Consider the following 23,708-nt stretch of genomic DNA (forward strand, 5'->3'; position numbering starts at 1 on the left):
TACTACCCAAGCTAACATGTCTTTTTACTTGTATTCCTCTCATTTTACCCAAAGGCATGATTGATAAACTACTGGGGAAATTGGTTAGTTTTGTCTGGGCAACTAGGGGAGCTGGGCTCGCCTGGAATAAACAGAGGCGTACGTTGGAAAAGGGCTGGTTGGCGTTTCTGGATTTAAGACTATATTGCATGGCCTTCCAGTTTAAAAACTGCAGGATCCTTTTAGGCAAACTGGGGCCCCTGGAATGGGGTGGGCTATTGGAGGAAATGGTAAAGGAGTGGGACTCTAAAGGGTTTCTTTATAAGTTTGGGGCATGGAATTTTTTTTTTAAAGTTAGACTGAAGACGCTTAAGGCAGCACTTACCCTATGGTTAGGGATAAGGAACATACTTGGAATAGGCTACTTTTCGGATTGTGCACCAATTTGCGACTAACCAGGCACGCCAGGGTGCCTCCAAGATCAGCTAAATATCCCATTAAGGAGGGCTACTCTACAGGGTGGTTAAACCAGCCAATCTTAAAGGAACCACATCTTTACAATTAACAGGCTATATTGGACGCCCCAGAAACTTGCACAATTTACATTAGCCCCAGCTCCAAGATGCTATAGATGCGGTGAGCTTAAAGTTGGTACGGATAGTGCTGGAAGATGAGCTGACTCCGTACCTATCGGCAAATAGGCCGGAATTACTTTTTTATATGATCCTCCTTGCCAGAAGAGAGATCTTCAAGAGATGGACAGACCCCATACCACCTTGTGGTCTTGACTGGCTCTAGGCGTTTAAAACGATTTGCAAAATGGATACAGGAATTGAGGGTGGCCCATGTAGTAAGTTCTGGGATTATTTTTTGAGTTGGATTGGAATAGTAAGAACCTAATTCCCTTGTCCTATGATTACACCTGCGTGGAACAAGTAACCAGGAAACTGGATGGACTGGATTGCAGGACTAGATGTTCAATTGCAAATTGTCTGGGGCGGTACAGGTCGGGTATCAGGCTTGACTTTGCAAACAATAGTGATATGAGGTCAAAAATATATATATTTTTTTTAAATATCAAGTTCATATAAAGGCAGACAGCAGCTGCCCTAAATTCACTGAAGGACACTATGGGCTTGAAACGCTTTCTTATGCCACAAATATTCTGAGGACCATCACTAGTTAAGTTCTGCTTACAATTTTCCCCAAACAATCTGATTTTTAAAAAAAAACACGAATACCCTACTGCTGGGCAGTACGTTTTTTTTATCAAAGTGAAGCTTGTACTGCTCCTGCTGTACCTTTACACGGTGGACGAGATAACTTGCACTACTGCCACTGGACTTGTTCTGTACGTGAAGTAACCCTGCACTGCTGCCATGGTACAGGTTACTATGTTAGGGAAGCTTGCAAGCTCACCTGCCACAGCGTGTCTTATATAGGAGGGAAACTTGCACTGCTACGGTACCATGTACCTCTACTGAGAATGAGGGGGACGCTGTAGGTATACCAGGGCACAAGTCGGGGGTACACACGGGTATACAACGTCTAAACACTTTTTTCACAGGGTGGATGCCGTCCACCCTGGCAAAAAAATTGGGCCCCACTGAAAAATATGCTGAATTTGTCCTGGTGTAATTTGCAAACACCAGGAAACATTCAGCAGTGCCTGCTCGTCGTTGTCTGCTTTCGATCCGTAACACAGTGCAGGCAGGAGGGGGCTCTCATTTCAAACTCCTGCTGGGCCCATAACAAAGGCGGAATCTGAGGGGTCATCAGTTCCCCTTTTGTAGGAATCTCCTCCAGGCTGGGAGCCGTCGGGAGCCTCACACCAAGAAGCGAATACAGCAGAGGGGAAACAAAGGCTCACACCTTGTTAGCATTTCACACATGCTTAAGAGAAGCAGCTTTTCACTTTGTTCGGACTCTGTTTAGGAGATACTTGTGCACTGTAAGAATGTCAGATGTGTAGGTCTTTCCCAGTATTTACAAAAAATAATTAGCATTTATATAGTGCTTATTACCCCTAAGGAGATGTTGTAATAATTTGAAAATCACTATTTATTCTTGTAAAGCACTATGTGTAGAGGAAGTTTACGCTGATAAAAGGCAACATTGTTTTATGTGTGGCTTACAAAAGTGTCGATCTTCAGGAGGGTTTCCCTGTACACTAGGAATGTGCTCCAATGCACTCTGTTAGACATGTTAAACATATATGTGAGGGCTTAAGATATGAAGTCACGCGCCGTGATGTCACTTGCATACTTATTCACTAGGTCAGTCCATCCCACTTCTTTTTTTAGGACTTGTGCCCTGAGGTATACAATGTCACTACTTTTACTGACCTTGCAAGGCTGAAAAACCAGAACAACTTCAACTTCTTCTCGACTCTGCGGCTGCCCATGGCCCACGCAGGGGGCCACTCAAGAGGGAGGCCCTCTAGTACCATCTGGGCACCAACCCACCACCCTAAGGCGGGTACTCAGGGAGGAGTACCCCATCCTTGCCTTTGGTGCGATACGCCCATCACTTCTGGCGCGCAGAGGATTAGGGGAAGGTATATAGGTCTTCCCCGCCATCCTGGCATCCTCTTATGTGCCGGACGCGCCGTCTCCCACCCTACTGCTTACCCGGCGTGGTGGATGGCAGACAAGGTACATGGAATGTTGTAATGTTTTCTTTTTCGTTGCAGGCGGAGTTACAGGGCGATCTGGAAGGGTACCTCTGCAGGGCGCAATAGGGGTGCCAGAGCCAAATCCTATTAGCCTTATTGGAGGTTCCTGGAAAACCGTGTTGGTGCCCCGTTAGTCCTTTGGGCGGTTGTGGGCCTGAACAACCGGGGGCTTGCCTTGTTACGCTCAGCCCTGAAAGGGGCGTGAGTAATAAAGGACTAATGATTCACATGATTTATTTATTTATTTCATGCGTTTTTATACAGCGCAGACTTTACCCGAAGGTGTCGGAGCGCTTCACAATTGGAACAGCAGCGTTGGATGAGGAGTAAATTATAAGTGGGCATGATACAAAAGCAAAAGTTAAATTACATGAGGCAAAGGTGACAATTGTGCATGTATCAAAAGCAAACAAAATACAAGAAGAGGTAGCAAACGATATATGTTATAAGAGGAAAAAATGACGTGTGCAAATTACATAAGCGTACAAGATACAAGTAGAGGTATAAAACTGCAATAAATGGCAGACACTCAAAACACAAGAACACACTGGGAAGGCACTTCTATAGGCATGGAGTATAGAATTTCCTATAGTAGAAGAACTTCCTTCAGGGAATAGAAAGAGCGTGAATTAGATTTGGAAGTGTCTTTGAAGGAGGAGAACTTTGAGGTCAGTTTTGGAGGACCGGGAAGAGGTGGTGGTCCGGAGCTGAGGCGGAAGTGAGTTCCAGATTCTCACTGCGTTGCCTGAAAAGGATTGGGCCATCGATCTTTCCTTTTTGAAAGCGGGAGGTTCAAGCAATAAACTTTCCGCATTACGTTCGCCCGGTAGCGAGGAGAGGATTGCAAGGCTTTGTGGGTAATACAGGCAGTCTTGTAGATCGATCTTGCCTCAATGGGTGTAGTACTGATTGGGTTCTCCCCAGTGCTGATTGGCTCATCAGGTGGGCAGGCAGCACAGTTGGTTACAGCTGCCTACCCTTGGATCGCCAGTAATATAACCCACTATATTGCATACTTTTGTATGGAATAAACCTGCAGCAATATTAAAAACCAAAGTTGTGTTGTGTATTTATTTATTTAGCATGCATGCTATGTGTTTGTGTGGGTGGGGTGTGTTGCCAATGGTGGCACTAAAATCTTTGATATTCAGGCTTCTTGCAAGGCTCTGCAATAATGGCTTTAACTCACCAAGTAATTGAACACATACAAGATATTGAACACGATTCATGTTCAATGTTATAGTTTCATCCCAAACAAAAAGCTTGAGGCAGATTGCGGTGCGCGCTCTGCTCAGACCCGCCCCATTTCCACTGAACTCCAGCTTTGCCCTTTGTACGGCATGCGTGCAATCTTTCCGGTTTTTGTGTTCTGCACTTCAACGAGCCTAGAGAGTGTTTACTGTATGCGTTCACTTGCTGCTCCTTTCGTTAAATAATATATGCACTATATTTCTAAGCTTTATCTTTGCACTCGATTAGCAACCCTGCTTCAAAGTCTCCGCCTAATCGCAAGTTCTAAAGGTCGCTGGTTTGCAGAAGCTTGCCTGGCACAAAGAACGTGAGCAGAGAGCAAGATTCGAAATGTCCTGAACCCTCAAGGGAAGGTATATACCCAGCAGAGAGAAGTGCAAGCTGCGCTCGCATGCTGAACGAACTTTGGTGGCACGGAAAACCTACCGGTGAATCAAACAACAGGTAGAAAATAAATTAACAGAAATTAGGACTGCACGCTTCACTCACGTGTAGAGTCAGCGTGTACTGTCAAAGCAGCGAAAACGTACTGGGGACACTCCGAAATTGAACAGAATTCTAGGCTGGCCAGGTTTTTAAAACCAAAAAAAACTGGGACACATCGTAAAAACTAAAGAAGGACGACACCAAGGGGCACAGAATTGCAGCGCTCATCAATAACAGATACAACTTGAATTGGGTAGCAGAGTGCACACTTCGCTTACATAAAACGTTCGATGGCAGTGTAAGTGCCACTTTCACACACAATACAGATCCACCAACAGAAGTAGAAGTGCGAGCTTCCCTGACATAGAAGAGCTAAAGGGGTCGTCGTAGCAGGGTACCCCACTCGTATAAGGAGCACTTGCAGCGGAAGAGTCACCCTCGTGCAACCACCTGTCACATATAGAACGATATGTTTACGGGAAGCAGTAACAAGAAACGTGGCGGAAAAAATGAGTCCTCAAGAGAAGGAAGTTTCCCTTGAGCAAAAACTAGTTTCGCTTTCATGCAAGGACGTTCTCATGGGCACGCACATACATCTTCGTGTTGTTCCTTGTTAGCATACATTCGTCTGGAGACTGCGGGGCGTGGCACGAATACGGCCTTTCCCGGAATAGGGCTGGCCTTTCACGTCGGCTCCAATAGTGGAGGAAATTCCCCCTGGTGCTTTTTTTTTTAACCAAGTTCACAGGCGAGTAGAGTGCGCGTCCAAAACAGAGCGAGTCTGGACGACAGAGGGTCCGCAGCTCTCCCAAACCTGCCATATTAAGTTGACCCGCAGCTGCCCGCCGTCGAGTTGAGCAATGGCGGCGCCCTCTCCCCGGGAGGTCCTGCTGTCCGTCCTGGACGAGCTGCTGGAGCACGAGCTGAAGCGGTTCAAGGCAAGGCTGAACCAGGGGGGCTTGCTCGAGGGGTGCCCGGGCATCAGCAGGGCTCGGCTGGAGAAGGCGCGCGCCCTGGAAGTGACTGACCTCATGGTGAACACGTACACAACAAGCAAAGCCCTGGCCGTGTGCCGCGAGACCTTGGTGGCCATCAACCAACGAGAGCTAGCCACCCGGCTAGCGGGATACTAACAGGTGAGGCGCGTGAGGATAAGCCTAGGTCAACGATGAAGCGGAGACCTTTGTATTCGGTCTGAGTTGTGGGTTAATTCCATCTAGTAGCAGGCTGTTTGAGTCAATCCTGTCACCTGGCTGTATTTCTTTCTCCTAGGATTTAGTTTCAGATAGGCACCCGACATTGACGTTTGTTTAAACTACAGGCATTATATGAGCACATAGTTAGAGCTTGAGGAGAATCCTTGGTACAGCAGGATATCGTCCGCCTATTTATTGGCTGACACTGTGATTGGTTCGTGGACTGCAAAGGGCTCCCTATATATTTTGAAGACATTTAGAAAGGGTATGAAACCTTTATGGACTCCACAGGTCACCATTAACCAATGAAAATATGGCAAGTTGATTTGTAAAAAATAAACTGGGATTGAGAGTTGAGGTAGTGGATGAATATCTAGAGTACGCTTCTGGCCAATCAAGTGCCCAATGAGTGGCTGTTCTTGAATCTTTGGCGTTCAAAGACCGCAGAGCGATCTTGGTGACTGTCATAGGGGTTGCATTTGTGTGTGATGCAGTGAGTGGATGGTGGCAAAATGTACTTGAAAGGCTACTGCCTTTTCTATCATTTTTCATTACACAAGTAGGCGATTGATGGGTCAGTAGTTGGCTATGTCTAGGTTGGGTTTCAATATCAACAGAAGGTTCAGAAAGAGGGAATGTCTTTTATTTCGCAGATTCACCGTCTATAAAACCGGACAGTGCTTATGAACATGCCAACAGCCAGAGTTAATAGTATATAGATTCTGGGCACCGAAATACTTTCAAAAGTTAGAAGGAAGCATCGCTCACCACATTCCCACTCTTATTAATTTTCTGCAGAGCTCATGGTGGGCTTCAGCTCAAGCTAACCGCTGTCCCTACCTATCAATCTCACATATAATCTGCTGAATAGCAGGAGTTTTTGTGGGTGGCATGCAGAACCCACTGAACCTTTCCTAAAGTTTCAGCGGGTCCCAAAGCCAGATGATTTCATATCCAAGGGGGCCATACTCTGGGAAAAATGCATATATGAAGAGTGGTTTCGGAAGTGAAAAAGCACCGCATCAATACCCAAACCTGAGGGAGAAACCTACCACATGTAACCCGCCTCTCACCTGCACTGTGCCAGACTCACTGATTCCAAAGGAAGTCTGTTTCATTGCTGTGTAAGAGACTTCTGGTCGTCTACTGAAAGTCCACAGCCAGCAAAAGGCACCAGATTTAAACGTGGTCGAGAAGTTCATGCCTGCATTGGAGTTACTCTTGATCAGTGCAGTATTTACAAGTTCGCAGTCAGAAAGATCGCATAGGGTCCATGCTTCATAGATATATTGGTGTGGGGATCCCTGGTGAAAACACAGCTGGGATGCAGGGGTCATACAAAACTTGGTTGTGGTTAGTTTCTTCCAGGGTTTGATTTTGGGTCCTTCTTCCTTGGTTCGGTGTTCGGTGTTGAAGTCCACTTCACATAGCAAACTGTTTAAAAGGTCGAGGGCAGACTTGCTTAGGGGGTCTGTTGCCAGGAAGAGGTTTAGTTTAGGGCCCGTGGTTTGTTGAAGCTTTGATATTAGACCAAACGTTGGTTAATGGCTCATTCATGGGATTCATTCTGTGCTGGTGGTTTGATTCTGGTGTCAACACGAGGAAGATTACTTCGTTTTAGTGTCCTTATGTAACACTAAGCCTGGGTTAAAAGAACCATGGCATGGCTCTGTGGTCCGTAATTCATAGGCAGCATTGTTTACAGTGGGGTAACAACACTTTGGGGTGGGGCTGCAAAGTTGACAGAGGGCCCCCCACGCTCAGAACCCAGTGTCCGTACAGTGCCAAACACCCCCTACAACACAGGAGCTATTGTTATTCCACTGATTGTTTAGGAGTACATGGCTCCTCAGATTCATTTTAAGGTCTCGTCTACGCAGCGAGTGAGCGCTGTTTGGGGGGGAACCTTTCACCATCACTCAGGACTTTTGCCTAAACGTCTGCATGTTTCCATTGGTTTGTATTGTAACTCGTGCACATTTGGCGTTATCCTTGTGGGAGCGAGCAGCAGCGCCATCTGTTTTTAATTATTTTGATCGCGCTTTCAAAACAGGTGGGGTTGCTGGGGAAACGCCAAACGTGCACCAGTGGCAAAACAACCCAATGCAAATGCACGCGTTTAAGCAAAAGTAAATGCCGTGCATGTCTGGTCCCTGTGACCATGCAGAGACTGCTTGTGGAGAAGTGTGGCTCAATGGTTAGAGCAGGCAGACCTTGATGCAGAGCTCTGGCCAGGGACCAGGGTTCAATTCCTGCCTCGGCGGGTCTCCGACTCATTAATTCCCCTGACTGGATAATTCTCGCCTCAGTACCTGTTCTGATCATGGGTACCACGCTGCAACTCTGGGCAATAGTTTGCTTAGTCTCCACAACGGCCCCAAAAGCGCTGGGATGCCTGGCTGCACCTGGGGGGGTGCCCAGGAGTGGACATTTCCCAGGAAAGCCAGGAAGGGTTCCTAAGCGGTATACGGACAGCGCCGGGACACCTCCGGTGGAGGTAGCTGTGCGCTTTACAAATTCCGACATTTACATTTTTGTTGTTTCTAATATTCAGCCTCTTTCTGCTCTCCTTCCGCATTTTGCCAGCTCCCTCCTACCAAATAGTCATCCATCACCACACCCTCCACCACCACAACGTCCACCACCACATCCACCTTCACCATGTCCCCCACCACCACCACATCCACATCCACCTCCACCAGGTCATCCACGACCACCACATCCACGACCACCATCACCATCACCATCACCACCACCATCACCACCACCACCACATCCACCACCACCACCACCACGTCCACCACCACAACCACGTCCACCACCACAACCACGTCCACCACCACAACCACGTCCACCACCACAACCACGTCCACCACCACAACCACGTCCACCACCCCAATCACGTCCACCACATCCTCCACCAGCACTACCACATCCTCCACCACCACCACATCCTCCACCACCACCACCACATCCTCCACCACCACCACCACCACCACCACAACATCCTCCTCCACCACCACATCCTCCTCCACCACCACAACACCGTCCACCAACACAACGTCCACCACTTCAACCACAACGTCCATCACCACTATGTCCACCACGTCATCCACCACCACGTCCACCACCAACACCGCATCCACCACCAACACCGCGTCCACCACCAACACCGCGTCCACCACCAACACCGCGTCCACATCCACCATGTCCACCACCCTCACACCCACGTGCACCTCCCCCACACCCACGTCCACCACCACGTCCACCACCACGTCCACCATCACCACGTCCACCACCAAGTCCACCACCACGTCCACCACCACGTCCACAATCTTGTCCACCGCCACCACATCCACCACCACGTTCACCACTATGTCCATCTCCACGTCCAGCTCCACCATGTCCACAACCACGTCAACCACCATGTCTACCACAACATCCGCCACCACTATGTCCACCACCACCACATCCACAACCACGACCACCACCACCACGATGTCCACCATCACCATGTCCATCACCACTACCACATGCACCACCACATCCATCACCACCACGTCCACCATCCCCTTCACCACGACCACCATGTCGACCACATCCACCACCACATCCACCACCATGCTCACCACTACCACGTCCATCATCGCCATTACGTCCACCACCACGTCAACCACCATGTCCACCACCACCACGTACACCAGGTCCACCACCACGTCCACCACTACCACCGCGTCCTCCACCACTACCGCGTCCTCCACCACTACCACGTCCTCCACCACCACCACCACCACGTTGTCCACCACATCCACCACCATATCCACAACCACCACAACCACCTCTACCACCACCACCTCTACCACCACCACATCCACCACTACCTTGTACACCACCACATCCACCACCACTATGTCCACCACCACCAAATCCAGTGCACTGTATGGGTTCTTTTTGGTCCCAGTATCTTCAATACCATGTCCTCCACGTCCACCACCACCACCACGTCCACCACTATCTTGTCCACCACCACCATGTCCACCACATCCACCACCACCATGTCCTCCACCACCACGTCCACCTCCACCACCACGTCCACCTCCTCCACCATGTCCACGTCCACCACCACACCACGTCTACCAGCAACACCACGTCCACCACCAACACCACGTCCACCACCAACACCACGTCCACCACCAACACCACGTCCACCACCAACATCACGTCCACCACCAACACCACGTCCATCACCACCACATCCATCACCCACGTCCATCACCACCACCAACACCTCCACGTCCACCAACACGTCCACTAACACCACAACGTCCGCCAACACCACCACGTCCACTACCATCACCATGTCCACCAATACGTCCTCCTCCACCACTACCACATCCACCACCACGTCCACATCCACCACGTCATCCACCACCACCACCACATCCACCAACACCACCACGTCCACCAACATGTCCACCAACACCACCACGTCCACCACCACATCCACCAACACCACAACGTCCACCAACACCACGTCCACCACGTCCACTACCATGTCCACCACTACGTCCTCCACCACTACGTCCTCCACCACCACTACGTCCTCCTCCACCACCACTACGTCCTCCTCCACCACCACATCACCCACCACCACCACCACCACGTCCACCAACACCACATCCACCACCACCACGTCCTCCATCACCACAACGACCACCACCACGTCCACCACCACCACGTTCACCACTATGTCCACCTCCACCATGTCCACAACCACCACATCAACCACCTTCAACCACATCCACCACAACATCCGCCACCACTATGTCCACCACCACCACCACATCCACAACCACCACCACCACGATGTCCACCACCACCATGTCCATCACCACTACCACATGCACCACCACCACATCCATCACCACCACCACGTCCACCATCACCTTCACCACGACCATGTCGACCACCACCAACATGTCCACCACCATATCCACCACATCTACCACCACAATGTCCACCACTACAGCCACGACCACCACGTACACCATCATGACCACCACCACATCCACCACCATGTTCACCACTACCACGTCCATCGCCATTACGTCCACCACCACGTCAACCACCATGTCCACTGTTAGACGGGGACCGGGAGGGTCGGCCGAGCACAAGGGGAGAGGCCTCCGGTGAGGGCCGTCTCCAGCGTTCGTACAGACAAGTAACTTCCCCCCCCCCCCACAGATGAACACCACACGAAGATCAGGTTAACACCTTTTATAGGCAGTTCTAGAAGTAAGGTAGTACGATACAAGGAGATCAGGACACGATGATCCTCTCAATTCTAGTCTCTAGTAGGGAAAGGGGGTAGCGGGACAGTCTTGGTACCTACGGGTACTGAGGTGAAACGGCAGTAGCTCACAATCCTCGAGCTCGGCGGTCGGACAGGTCGGACCGCGGCAGCGCCAGCAGGTCCCGAAGAGATCGTAGGTGGCAAAGGGCCGCGGCAGCGCCAGCAGGTCCCAACGAGGATGACGGTTACCCCGGGCCGCGGCAGCGCCAGCAGGTCCCACGAGGATGGAAGTTACAACGGGCCGCGGCAGCGCCAGCAGGTCCCACGAGGATGAAGGTTGCAGAAGGCCGCGGCAGCGCCAGCAGGCAGGACGATAGTTCACAAGGCAGGGCTGCGGCAGCGCCAGCAGTCCGTCAAGGATGAGTTCTTCTCCGTGTCTCTCGACTCCAGGATACAACTGCCTTCCTGCTCTGGGGCTGCCTCGGTTATAGGTCTGGCGCCCTTTGATGTCCGGACCCTCGCACTGGGAGGTCGGGAGGTCCGGGATGAGGGAGTCCAGACACCCAGCAGGGGGGTGGAGCCAGCGCCCGGGGAGGCTGGGGGTGATCGGCACCTGGCGGGGGAGAGCCATCGACACTTCTTTCTCCCATTAGCCTGCCAAGTGGTCCGTTCACCTCCTGGATGGATGGTGGTGCCGGGATGGCGGGGCCTGGCCGGGCCCAGGGTTGGGGTCGAGCTGAGGCCACGCGGCCGCGTGGTGCAGTGTCCAAGATGGCGGCTGGGCCGGGCAATGGGGCTGACGGGGGCCCGGGCCCGTGACACAGAGATATCCGGGAGCAGGCGTCCCGGAGGGGACGGGTTGCGGGTTGCTTCTGCGGGTAGCCCCCGGAGAGCCGGTGTCTGGGCCCTGCCTTGCGGGGAGGGAGCGAGCCCTTCGTGGGGCCTGTCCAACATGCGTCCCCCCCAGCTGAAGGCGGGGAGAGTCACCCATCCTCTTGGGGACTCTCCTCCTCGAGGCGGAAAAAGCGGGACAGGCCATCCGCGTTGGCGTGGTCTTGGCCAGGGCGATGCTCCACGGTGAAGTCCATCCCCTGCAGGGAGATGGACCATCGCAATAGTTTGGGGTTCTCCCCCCGCATTTGCATTAGCCATTGCAGGGGCCGATGATCTGTTTGTACCCGGAAGTGGGTTCCGAAGAGGTAAGGCCGGAGCTTCTTGAGGGCCCATACTACTGCGAAGGCCTCTCGCTCAATGGTGCTCCAGCGCTGTTCTCGGGGCAGGAGGCGTCTGCTGATGAAGGCCACTGGTTGGTCGACTCCCTCGGGGTTCAGTTGGGAGAGGACGGCCCCGATGCCATGGTCTGAGGCATCAGTCTGGACGATGAACTCACGGCTGTAGTCGGGAGCCTGGAGCACAGGAGCGGTGCACATGGCGGCCTTCAGCCTCTCGAAGGCCGCTTGACAGTCGGGAGTCCAGTTGACTGTTTTTGGGTTGGTCTTGGATGTGAGCTCCGTGAGGGGCCCCACAATGCTGCCATAGTCCTTTACGAACCGCCGATAGTATCCAGTGAGCCCCAAGAAGGCTCGGACCTCGGTTTGGGTTACGGGGGGGCGCCAGGACTGGATGGCAGCGATCTTGAGCTGGAGGGGGGCCACCAGACCGCTCCCCACTTGGTGTCAGAGGTAGGTCACGGACCCCTGGCCGATTTGGCACTTGCTGGCCTTGATTGTGAGGAGGGAGGGCCTGCAGGACCCCTCGGAGGTGGCGGAGGTGGTCTGACCAGTGGTGGCTATACACCGCGATGTCGTCCAGGTATGCGGCGCTGAACTCTTCGAGGCCCGCCAATACCTGGTTCACAAGTCGTTGAAACGTGGCTGGAGCGTTTTTCATGCCGAATGGCATCACTCTGAAATGGTAGTGTCCATCCGGGGTGGAGAAAGCGGATCGTTCTTGTGCCCTGGGGGTGAGGCCGATCTGCCAGTAGCCCGCCGTCAAGTCGAAGATGCTTAGGTAGCGGGCCGCCCCCATGCGGTCAACTAGTTCGTCGGCTCGGGGGATGGGGTGAGCGTCGGTTCGGGTGACAGCGTTCAGACCCCGATAGTCGACGCAGAACCGGAGCTCGGGTGTGGTGCCCGGGGCCGCAGCTTTGGGGACCAGTACAACCGGGCTGGCCCAGGGGCTGTCCGGGGGTTCGATGACTCCGAGTGCGAGCATCTTGGAGACTTCTTCTTGGATGCAGGTGCGTACCCGATCTGGTACTCGGTACGGCCGGTGTCGGATAGGAGGACTGTCGCCAGTGTCCACGTCATGCCGACACCAGGGGGTGACCCCGGGTGTGAGGGAGAATAGGTTTGCAAATTGCAGCAGGAGGGCCCGACAGTCTTGGCGCTGCTCCGGGGTCAGAGCCTCGGAGAGTTGGACCCCGTCCACCGAACCATCTTTTTCCCCGGCCCCCAGTAGGTCAGGGAGGGGCTCGGAGTCCTCTTCCGCCCCACTGTCGGTAGCCATCCGCAGGCTGAGCTCCGAGCGCACGAAGTGGGGTTTGAGTCTGTTGGCGTGGAGGACCCGGAGGGGGTTCCGGGGGGATTCCATGTCGATGAGGTAGGTGACGGGGCTCTTACGCTCGATCACCTTGAAGGGCCCCGTCCATTTGTCCTGTAAGGCACAAGGTTCGATGGGGGACATCACCCATACCTGCTGGCCAGGCTCGAATTCGATGGAGGAGGCATGTTGATCGTACCACTTCTTCATGTCCTCCTGACTGGCTTCAAGATGGGCTTTGGCGAGCTCTCTGAATCGCCGGGTCTGATTACGGAGGGTCAGGAGGTACTTGTAGACGTCTGGAGGGGTCTTCAGGGGGGCCATTTCCCACTCTTCTTTAACTAGGCTGAGAGGCCCGCGAACAGGGTGTCCGTACAGGAGTTCGAAAGGGCTGAAGCCGAGGGACTTCTGGGGGACTTCTCGGTAGGCGAAGAGGAGGCACGGGAGTAGCACGTCCCACTGGCGGCGTAGGGGCTCTTCCAGCCCCATGATAATCCCCTTGAGAGTGCGGTTGAATCGCTCGACCAGTCCGTTTCCTTGCGGGTGATAGGGGGTTGTGAATTGGTAGGTGACTCCGCACTGTTGCCATAGGGATTTCATATATTTTGAAATAAAGTTTGTGCCCCTGTCGCTGACGACTTCCCTGGGGAAGCCCACTCGAGAGAAGATCCCCATTAAGGCTCGACCTACCACTGGTGCTGTTACAGTTCGAAGGGGGACCGCCTCAGGATAGCGGGTGGCGTGGTCCACTAGGACCAGGATGAATCGATGCCCTTGTGCTGTTCGGGGGTCCAGGGGCCCCACAATGTCTATTCCCACCCTTTCGAACGGGGTGGTCACCACGGGGAATGGTTGCAGAGGTGCCTTGAGTTTGCGGCGCTCTTCCCGCTGGCCTGGCAGGTCGGGCAGGACCGGCAGTGGTTGGAGACGTCATTTCTCATTTTCGGCCAGTAAAAGTGAGTCACCAGGCGGTTGTATGTTTTGTCTTGCCCCAAGTGTCCAGCCAGGGGGACATCATGGGCCAAGTTCAGAAGGAAGTCTCTGAAACGGAGGGGCACCACCAGCACTCGACTGGCCCCCAGCTCTGCGATTCTTTGTTCGCTGTACAGTAGGTCATTGTCCCAATAGATCCAGTGGGCCCCTGCGGTGTCTCCTGTGCCCTGGGCGAGCGCTTGCTGTCGCAGTCCCTCGAGGGAGGGACATGTCTTTTGCTCTTGCCGGAATTGTTCTTGGGTGGGCCCCCCTTCCTGACGCCACTGAGCCAGGTCCGGAAGGTCTTGGGGCTGAGCGGGCTCTTCGTGGGTTTGTTCCGGGGTGTCGGTAGGGATGGAGTCTCCCTCTGGAGCGATCGGGGGAGGAGGTGCTGGCCATTCGAGTTCTTCAGATCTAGGGATGGTGTCGGCGGCCATGGACCGGGTTGTTACGCACGCCCAGCCCGGGAGGCCTAACATCCCCAGGTGCTCTCTTCTTTCAACGGCTGCCCACGGGGAACTCTCGAGGTCGTTCCCCAGGAGGCAGTCCACGGGGGCATCGTCGCGGACAGTCACTTTTAACATACCGGAGACGCCTCCCCATTCGAAGGGGACGCAGGCCATCCGACACAGGCTCTCCGAATTGTCGGCTGATCGGACGGGGCAAAGAACGTTTGGCAGAATTTGTTCTGGGGTCACCAGGTGACAACGGACGGCCGTCACACTGGCCCCTGTGTCACGCAGGGCTTCGGCCTTACGCCCATTTATGTTCACCCACTGGCTGTATTTCCTGGTGTTGGCTGGTAGGGGAGCCCGCGGGATCAGGTCCCTTCCCCCTAGGCAGGCCAGGGTCATGGCGGCAGGCTCCCACTCGGGCTGCTCCTGCTCGTACTCTTCAGGCTCTTCGGAGACTTGCTCTTCTCCTAGGGCGGCGGCAGCCACCTGGCGGGGCCCGGGGGTCTGGTTCTTTGGGCAGGTCGGGTCACTGGCATAGTGGCCGACTCGCTGGCATCGATGACACGTAACGTTGGCTCGGAACCCCGGGCGCATCGGGGTGTTGCGCCGGCCGGGGGCGGGGTGTTGTTGGCGGGAGCGGCCGGGACGGCGTCTCTGCCCCGGCCCTGTCCTCCTCCTCGGGGACGATGATGACCTTGGTTGGTTCTGTTCTGCTCGTTTGGCCCACTCCGGGTCACTCGGGTGCTCTCCCATCGGTCAGCCTCGGCGGCGAGCTGCCGTGGGTCAGTCAATTTACTGTCGAGGAGGTGCTGCCTGAGCTCGATGAAGCAGTTGTTGGAGAGGTGCTCCCACACAATGAGGTTGAAGAGCTGTTCGTAGGTTGTTACGTTGCTACCCTTGATCCATCCCTCGAAGGCTCGGCTGAAATAGTTCACATATTCTATCCAGGTTGTACCCGGGATCCGGGTGCAGTTGCGGAACCTCTAGCGGTACATCTCGGGCGTCAGCCCATATCGACTTAGGAGGGCGGCCTTCATGTGGTCATAGGACGTCATTTGATGGTCCGGAAGCTGCAGCAAGGCATCCCGGCCTTCATTGACGAATCTCCCCCATAGACCGGCTCCCCAGTCACTTCGAGCGATCCGGTGGACAGTCATGGCGATCTTGTAGGCCTTGAACCACTGCTGTATGTCGTCGTTCCGATAGTATTCCCGGACCACATCCTTGGGGATGTGGACCTTCTGTTCGGTAGTACCTGGGGGGCGCGGTTGCTCGGGCACCCCTAGGTCTTTGTTCTGTTTGCGCATTTCTATCTCCGCTAGCTTGCACTCGTGTTCGTATGCCAGTCTTTTTTCCTCGAGTTCTCTCTGTCTCTGCTTTTCCTCTCGCTCTTCTTGGAGCCGTAAGTGTTCTAAATTCATCTTTTGTTCTGCCAGTTTCAATTCTCCGTCTAATTTGAGCCGTGCCAACTAACTCGTGTAGTCTATTTTTCTCTCGTTCTCGGATCTCTTCCCGGGAGAGATCCGTTCTCCTTTCTTCCGTCAGGGTGGTGTTTGTCTCCGGGGCTTCGGCGATATTTGTCTCTGCCCAGGATTCTAGGGTGTGTTTGAAGTCCTCTTTCGTGCTCAGACCGGTAGTGGCAATGCCTAGTTCTATGCAAAATTGTTTTAGCTCTCGGTGGTTGTACTCTTCCAGTTTTTCCCTCTGGAATTTCTCTGCAGATCCGCTCTCTCTGGTCGTCATTGTGGATTAGTCGTAGGGTGAGTTACTCTCTGTACGGTTACGCGTTGGTTCGGATCGCGCCGCTGGCCACCAATGTTAGACGGGGACCGGGAGGGTCGGCCGAGCACAAGGGGAGAGGCCTCCGGTGAGGGCCGTCTCCAGCGTTCGTACAGACAAGTAACTCCCCCCCCCCCCACAGATGGACACCACACGAAGATCAGGTTAACACCTTTTATAGGCAGTTCTAGAAGTAAGGTAGTACGATACAAGGAGATCAGGCCACGATGATCCTCTCAATTCTAGTCTCTAGTAGGGAAAGGGGGTAGCGGGACAGTCTTGGTACCTATGGGTACTGAGGTGAAACGGCAGTAGCTCACAATCCTCGAGCTCGGCGGTCGGACAGGTCGGACCGCGGCAGCGCCAGCAGGTCCCGAAGAGATCGTAGGTGGCAACGGGCCGCGGCAGCGCCAGCAGGTCCCAACAAGGATGACGGTTACCCCGGGCCGCGGCAGCGCCAGCAGGTCCCACGAGGATGGAAGTTACAACGGGCCGCGGCAGCGCCAGCAGGTCCCACGAGGATGAAGGTTGCAGAAGGCCGCGGCAGCGCCAGCAGGCAGGACGATAGTTCACAAGGCAGGGCTGCGGCAGCGCCAGCAGTCCGTCAAGGATGAGTTCTTCTCCGTGTCTCTCGACTCCAGGATACAACTGCCTTCCTGCTCTGGGGCTGCCTCGGTTATAGGTCTGGCGCCCTTTGATGTCCGGACCCTCGCACTGGGAAGTCGGGAGGTCCGGGATGAGGGAGTCCAGACACCCAGCAGGGGGGTGGAGCCAGCGCCCGGGGAGGCTGGGGGTGATCGGCACCTGGCGGGGGAGAGCCATCGACACTTCTTTCTCCCATTAGCCTGCCAAGTGGTCCGTTCACCTCCTGGATGGATGGTGGTGCCGGGATGGCGGGGCCTGGCCGGGCCCAGGGTTGGGGTCGAGCTGAGGTCACGCGGCCGCGTGGTGCAGTGTCCAAGATGGCGGCTGGGCCGGGCAATGGGGCTGACGGGGGCCCGGGCCCGTGACACAGAGATATCCGGGAGCAGGCGTCCCGGAGGGGACGGGTTGCGGGTTGCTTCTGCGGGTAGCCCCCGGAGAGCCGGTGTCTGGGCCCTGCCATGCGGGGAGGGAGCGAGCCCTTCGTGGGGCCTGTCCAACATCCACCACCATTTCCACAACGTCCACGACCATGTCCACCACATCCACCTCCATGTCCACCACAATGTCCACCACCCCCACCACCATATCCACCACCACCACATTCACCACCACCACCCACAACTCTACCACCATGTCCACCACCACCACGTCCACCACCACCACGTACACCAGGTCCACCACCACCACCACCACCACCACCACCACCACGTCCTCCACCACCACCACCACGTCCTCCACCATGTCCACCACGTCCATCAGCATATCCACAACCACCTCTACCACCACCACATCCACCACTACTATGTCCACCACCACCAAATCAAGTGCACTATATGGGGTCTTTTTGGTCCCAGTATCTTCAATACCACGTCTTCCACCACGTCCACCACCATGTCCACCACGACCACCACCACGTCCAGCACCACTACCACGTCCACCACTATCTTGTCCACCACCACCATGTCCACCACATCCACCACCATGTCCACTACCACTATGTCCTCCACCACGTCCACCACCACGTTCACCACTATGTCCACCACCACGTCCACCACCACCACAATGTCCACCACCACCATGTCCACCACTACCACTCGCATCACCACCACATCCTCCACCACATCCTCCACCTCCACCACATCCTCCACCTCCACGTCCACCACATCCACTATGTCCATCACGTCCACCACCACAACCCCACGTCCACCACAGACAGACACATCTAATGAGTATGGCCTGCTGGTAAATCCTACTCTTTTTAAGAGGAACGCAACAGTGAAGTCATACTTTGTTTTCAGGTCGTGTACAAACTTGTGTTGCCAGGTTAAAGGACAACCTGAATATCCAGGGTGAGGCACAACTGAAGCAGTCTATTGCTTTTCCAGGAACAGGGGAAACTGGTTTTCCTGTTGTCTAATACTACTGACACCTCCGTTCACGTGCCACAGGTTTTATTCATATTTCCTGATCCTCACACAAAATGAGTGCAGAGATGAATAGTCTATGTTTAGAGACCAGTCGAGAGTGACATTATCCAGGGATTCCTTGTTCCAGACTGTACATGAGGGTGAGTATGACATAACATGGCTTTGCAGTTTAGGGAAGAGATCGCTCCATTGTCCAGACCTTGCACTGATAGCTCATGCTGTTCCTGTTTCCTGTGCTCCTGAGCAGGATGCAATATCATTTTATTGAATGAACTCTGGGCCAAAGAGGTGAATTCTCAGAGTGACTCTGAAATGGGGCAAAGAAAAGACAGACCTTTAGTCCTTGGGAGGAGGGATTGTTTATTCTGATGTGAGGAAGCAATGGACTAGAAACCCCTGGACAGAAGGGGTGGTGAGAAGATGCTATGTTTGTGTACAGATGAAGATAGGTCCAAGTAATCAGGGTCAGGGTAAGGTTATGGTATAATTTGAAGCCCTCAGCAATCATTTTTACAGAGTTTTATTATGAAGAGAGAATCAGATGGCCTGGTGAGGTAAAGGGATATGGGGTGTATGTGGAAGGCTGAACAGAGTGTGGTGTATAAAGTGAGAACTTTCCCAAGATTAAAAAAATCCAGTTACTAGAAGCTAATGAGGATCCTGACACAGTAATATGAAATGGGGACACACATCAAGTGGAAGAGACATACAAGAGGGCGAGCTCGGTCCTTGTGGAATACAACAGCATTAAAATTAAAACAAAGTTGTCCAGCTATCTTATTTGAGTGGAGCTTTGTGAAAGACTATCTCATGAGGGTTGTATAAGCTGGTTAAGGAGAGGTGTTATGCCTAAGAAATACTAGGTACTAAAGTTTTTGGGACAAAGAAGACTGACTACAATGGGAGAGGTTAGTCAGATCCACCAATGACAGTGTACAGGGAAGGGCAACTACTGTTCTTTTGCAATGCTTGTGGCTAGCAATTGTGTGGTGGTGGGGAGAGATTGGAGGGTCCTCTGTAGTTGGTTTTTGTTAGCGGAGGAGGAAGCAGTTAAATGATTTGAAATATCTGTAATAAAAATATAAGGAGTTGCCAAGGTTGAGGTGAGGGTGTCTATGTCATATATAACAATGAGAGAATGAATGGTCTATGGTGCGTGGCTGTACAAGTAACTGTGAGAGCAGGCTAAAGCGAATACTAGAGTTTCAGTAGGCTGAGATATTCCCATCAGACCACCCATTTTTGGCGGAATATCATCATATGGGATATTTGTTACAACATCCAACCTACCGCCCAAACCATCGGCTGATGGTGCGGAAATGGATGTAGAATGTACACTCTAGCCAAACTGTTACTCATAGGGTGGTGCTCAGGGTGTGTGTGCAGTGCTGTGGTGAAAAAATTAAAATTAGCGACTCAGGCAAATAAATGGTTTATTCAGAGATGTCTGAGTGTTAATGTTAAAAACACGCCAGGTAGTTGAAACTTATGACTACACTGTGGCGCTGTGCAGGTGGTCAACATGTTTCAGCCTATTAGACCCATTGTCAGGCTTTCGTCAGGACCTAGATGGTGAGCTACTGCAACAAAGGTGCGTGAATGTGCATACCAAGAAAGATGGGGATGATGAGGTGGAGCGTGGACCCTGAAATACTAGATATCCATTAGTAACAGAACATTGCTACACGCAGGTATGGATGTGCAATGGAAGGTAAGTATCTTTACCACCAGCCAATCAGAATGCCCAGAATGTAGCAACATCTGCCCCAGACTCTCATTTGTTGCTCTGAACACAAGTCATGTCCTCAGTGTCTTTAATGGTGGACATTATCTTCTTTTTTGCAGACTTCAAGAATAAGCTGGGAGATTCCAAGTCGTCCGTGGTGAATAAAGTGAGATTACGCCAACCTTGACACCAATGACTCCTACCTTTGTTATTCCCACCATCCCCATCCTCCTCTTATGTTTGGTCTCAGGAACTGTTCCTCATCCTGTATATTACTTTTGGTATGTAGGTACTGAGAATGCCCAAAAGAACTGCTGTCCAGCCATGCCGCTACAGGCGATTTGCATCTTTACTGAGCCTTGTTGGTCAATATGTTCTTACAGCAACTATGAATAAGCCTCTGAGAGCCACAACCCTAGACCACCATGCCTACTTCAGCAACTCCAGACAGGGATTACAATTTATTGCAAAGGAAAGTTAAAGAGATTCTGCTGAGAAATTTCTGGGCTAGATCCCCAGTTCACCTTAGGACTCACTATCTTACTCTTGTCTTTATTGAACTCTTACGATTGTTATGATCTGTTTTGTCATTTTCTTGTCTGGTTGTGCTATTGTTTACATTTTTTGTACCTTCATAACTGCCAATCTGTAAAGCGTTCTGATACGCCTTGTTCAACACTATGCAAAACTTTTTCAATAAATAAATAAATAAATGAAAGGCTTATTAACCCGTTTAGCGCGGTGCAGAATACGCTTCGCTGCGGGCGTTCTATTGCGCGGGCGGGGCCGCGTCGGCCAACGGACGTGCGCAGCACTACTGAGGTAGTGCTTGCTACGGCCGACGGTAGCAACAATTTCCACAGAAGGTCCAAGCTACCATCTCCCTTGTTCTGTCCAAACTTGATTACGCCATTAGCCTCTACCACGGATCACCTTTAAAGACCATGAAAAGACTACAACGGATTCAGAACTCTGCTGCCAGACTACTCTTGCATATCAAACCCCGAGACCACATCTCCCCTGCCTTGAAAGCTCTGCATTGGTTACCGGTTGACAGAAGATCCTCGTTGAAGCTGCTTTGTATCATCCACAAAGCAATACATGGACTAGGAACACTTCATCAGGAATAAAATCACCAAAGACATTCAGCAAAGGAACCTCCGCTCTAAAAGAGCATCTCGCCTCCAAATCCCACCATACAATAAAAAAAACAAGCATTTGCAATGCAATAGGTCTCGCATTAGGAAAGTTTGAGCTATTGGTCTTGTAAATGACAATTTTTTTATTTATGTGTTGGTTTTGAAAATAGCTAAATTAATAGCTTTGTCATTTACAATGCCAATAGTTATAACTTTCGCAAATGTGACACCCATAACCTGGGGTTGCGCTGAGTGATGCTGTGGTGGTGCCGAGTGGTGCTGTGGTGGTGCCAAGTGATAATGTGGTGGTGCTGTGGGGGTGCTTAGTGGTGCTGAGTGATAATGTGGTGCTGAGTGATGCTGGGGTAGCGCTGAGTGATGATGGGGTGATGCTGAGTGGTGCTGTGGTGGCGCTGAGTGGTGCTTTGGTGGCGCTGAGTGGTGCAGGGGTGGCGCCGAGTGGTGCTGGGGTGGCGCTGAGTGGTGCTGGGGAGGCGCTGAGTGATGCTGGGGTGGCGCTGAGTGATGCTGGGGTGGCGCTGAGTGATGCTGGGGTGGCGCTAAGTGATGCTGTGGTGGTGCTGCTGAGTGATAATGTGGTGATGCTGGGGTGGCGCTGAGTGATGCTGGGGTGGCGCTGAGTGACGCTGGGGTGGCGCTAAGTGGTGCTGAGTGATGCTGTGGTGGTGCTGTGGTGGTGCTGAGTGATGCTGTGGTGGTGCAGAGTGATAATGTGTTGGTGCCGAGTGATAATGTGGTGGTGTCGAGTGGTGCTGTGGTGGTTCCGAGTGGTGCTGTGGTGATGCCGAGTGGTGCTGTGGTGATGCCGAGTGATAATGTGGTGGTGCTGAGTGACGCTGTGGTGGTGCTGAGTGGTGCGGTGGTGGTGCTGAGTGATGCTGGGGTGGCACGGAGTGATGCTGGGGTGGCACGGAGTGATGCTGGGGTGGTGCAGAGTGATGCTGGGGTGGTGCAGAGTGATGCTGGGGTGGTGCAGAGTGATGCTGGGGTGGTGCAGAGTGATGCTGGGGTGGTGCAGAGTGATGCTGGGGTGGTGCAGAGTGATGCTGGGGTGGTGCAGAGTGATGCTGGGGTGGTGCAGAGTGATGCTGGGGTGGTGCAGAGTGATGCTGGGGTGGTGCAGAGTGATGCTGGGGTGGTGCAGAGTGATGCTGGGGTGGTGCAGAGTGATGCTGGGGTGGTGCAGAGTGATGCTGGGGTGGTGCAGAGTGATGCTGGGGTGGTGCAGAGTGATGCTGGGGTGGTGCAGAGTGATGCTGGGGTGGTGCAGAGTGATGCTGGGGTGGTGCAGAGTGATGCTGGGGTGGTGCAGAGTGATGCTGGGGTGGTGCAGAGTGATGCTGGGGTGGTGCAGAGTGATGCTGGGGTGGCGCTGAGTGATGCTGGGGTGGCGCTGAGTGATGCTGGGGTGGCGCCGAGTGATGCTGGGGTGGCGCCGAGTGATGCTGGGGTGGCGCCGAGTGATGCTGGGGTGGCGCCGAGTGATGCTGGGGTGGTGCAGAGTGATGCTGGGGTGGTGCAGAGTGATGCTGGGGTGGCGCTGAGTGATGCTGGGGTGGCGCTGAGTGATGCTGGGGTGGCGCTGAGTGATGCTGGGGTGGCGCTGAGTGATGCTGGGGTGGCGCTGAGTGATGCTGGGGTGGCGCTGAGTGATGCTGGGGTGGCGCTGAGTGATGCTGGGGTGGCGCTGAGTGATGCTGGGGTGGCGCTGAGTGATGCTGGGGTGGCGCTGAGTGATGCTGGGGTGGCGCTGAGTAATGATGTGGTGGTGCTGTGGTGGTGCTGAGTGGTGCTGGGGTGGTCCTGAGTGGTGCTGTGGTGGTCCTGAGTGGTGCTGTGGTGGTGCTGAGTGGTGCTGTGGTGGTGCTGAGTGGTGCTGAGTGGTGCTGGGGTAGCGCTGAGTGATGCTGGGGTAGCGTTGAGTGATGATGCCGAGTGGTGCTGTGGTGGTGCTGAGTGATGCTGGGGTGGCGCTGAGTGATGCTGGGGTGTTGCTGAGTGGTGCTGCTGAGTGGTGGTGCTGTGGTGGTGCTGAGTGATGCTGGGATGGCGCTGCGTGATGCTGTGGTGGTGCTGAGTGGTGCTGGGGTGGGGCTGAGTGATGCTGGGGTGGAAAGGAAGGAAAGAAAATAAGGAAACAAAGAAGGAAAGAAAAGAAGGAAAGAAAGGACGAAAAGAAAGAAA

General features: G+C 53.3%; 1 long non-coding RNA gene across 8 annotated transcripts; it reads left to right on the forward strand.

Moving 5' to 3' along the window:
• Positions 1-4,924: 4,924 nt before the first annotated feature.
• On the forward strand, positions 4,925-23,708 carry LOC144768649 (uncharacterized). 8 transcript variants are annotated; one of them, XR_013598593.1, is made up of 4 exons: positions 4,925-5,466; positions 20,484-22,396; positions 23,007-23,278; positions 23,603-23,708. It is a non-coding gene; the product is annotated as an uncharacterized LOC144768649 (long non-coding RNA). The 8 variants fall into 8 exon arrangements; XR_013598595.1 differs by having other exon boundaries at positions 23,047-23,215; positions 23,624-23,708; XR_013598600.1 differs by having other exon boundaries at positions 20,484-21,920; positions 23,047-23,257; positions 23,624-23,708.

The sequence above is a fragment of the Lissotriton helveticus genome, chromosome 7 (assembly GCF_964261635.1).
Source record: "Lissotriton helveticus chromosome 7, aLisHel1.1, whole genome shotgun sequence".
In the NCBI taxonomy this organism is placed as follows: domain Eukaryota; kingdom Metazoa; phylum Chordata; class Amphibia; order Caudata; family Salamandridae; genus Lissotriton; species Lissotriton helveticus.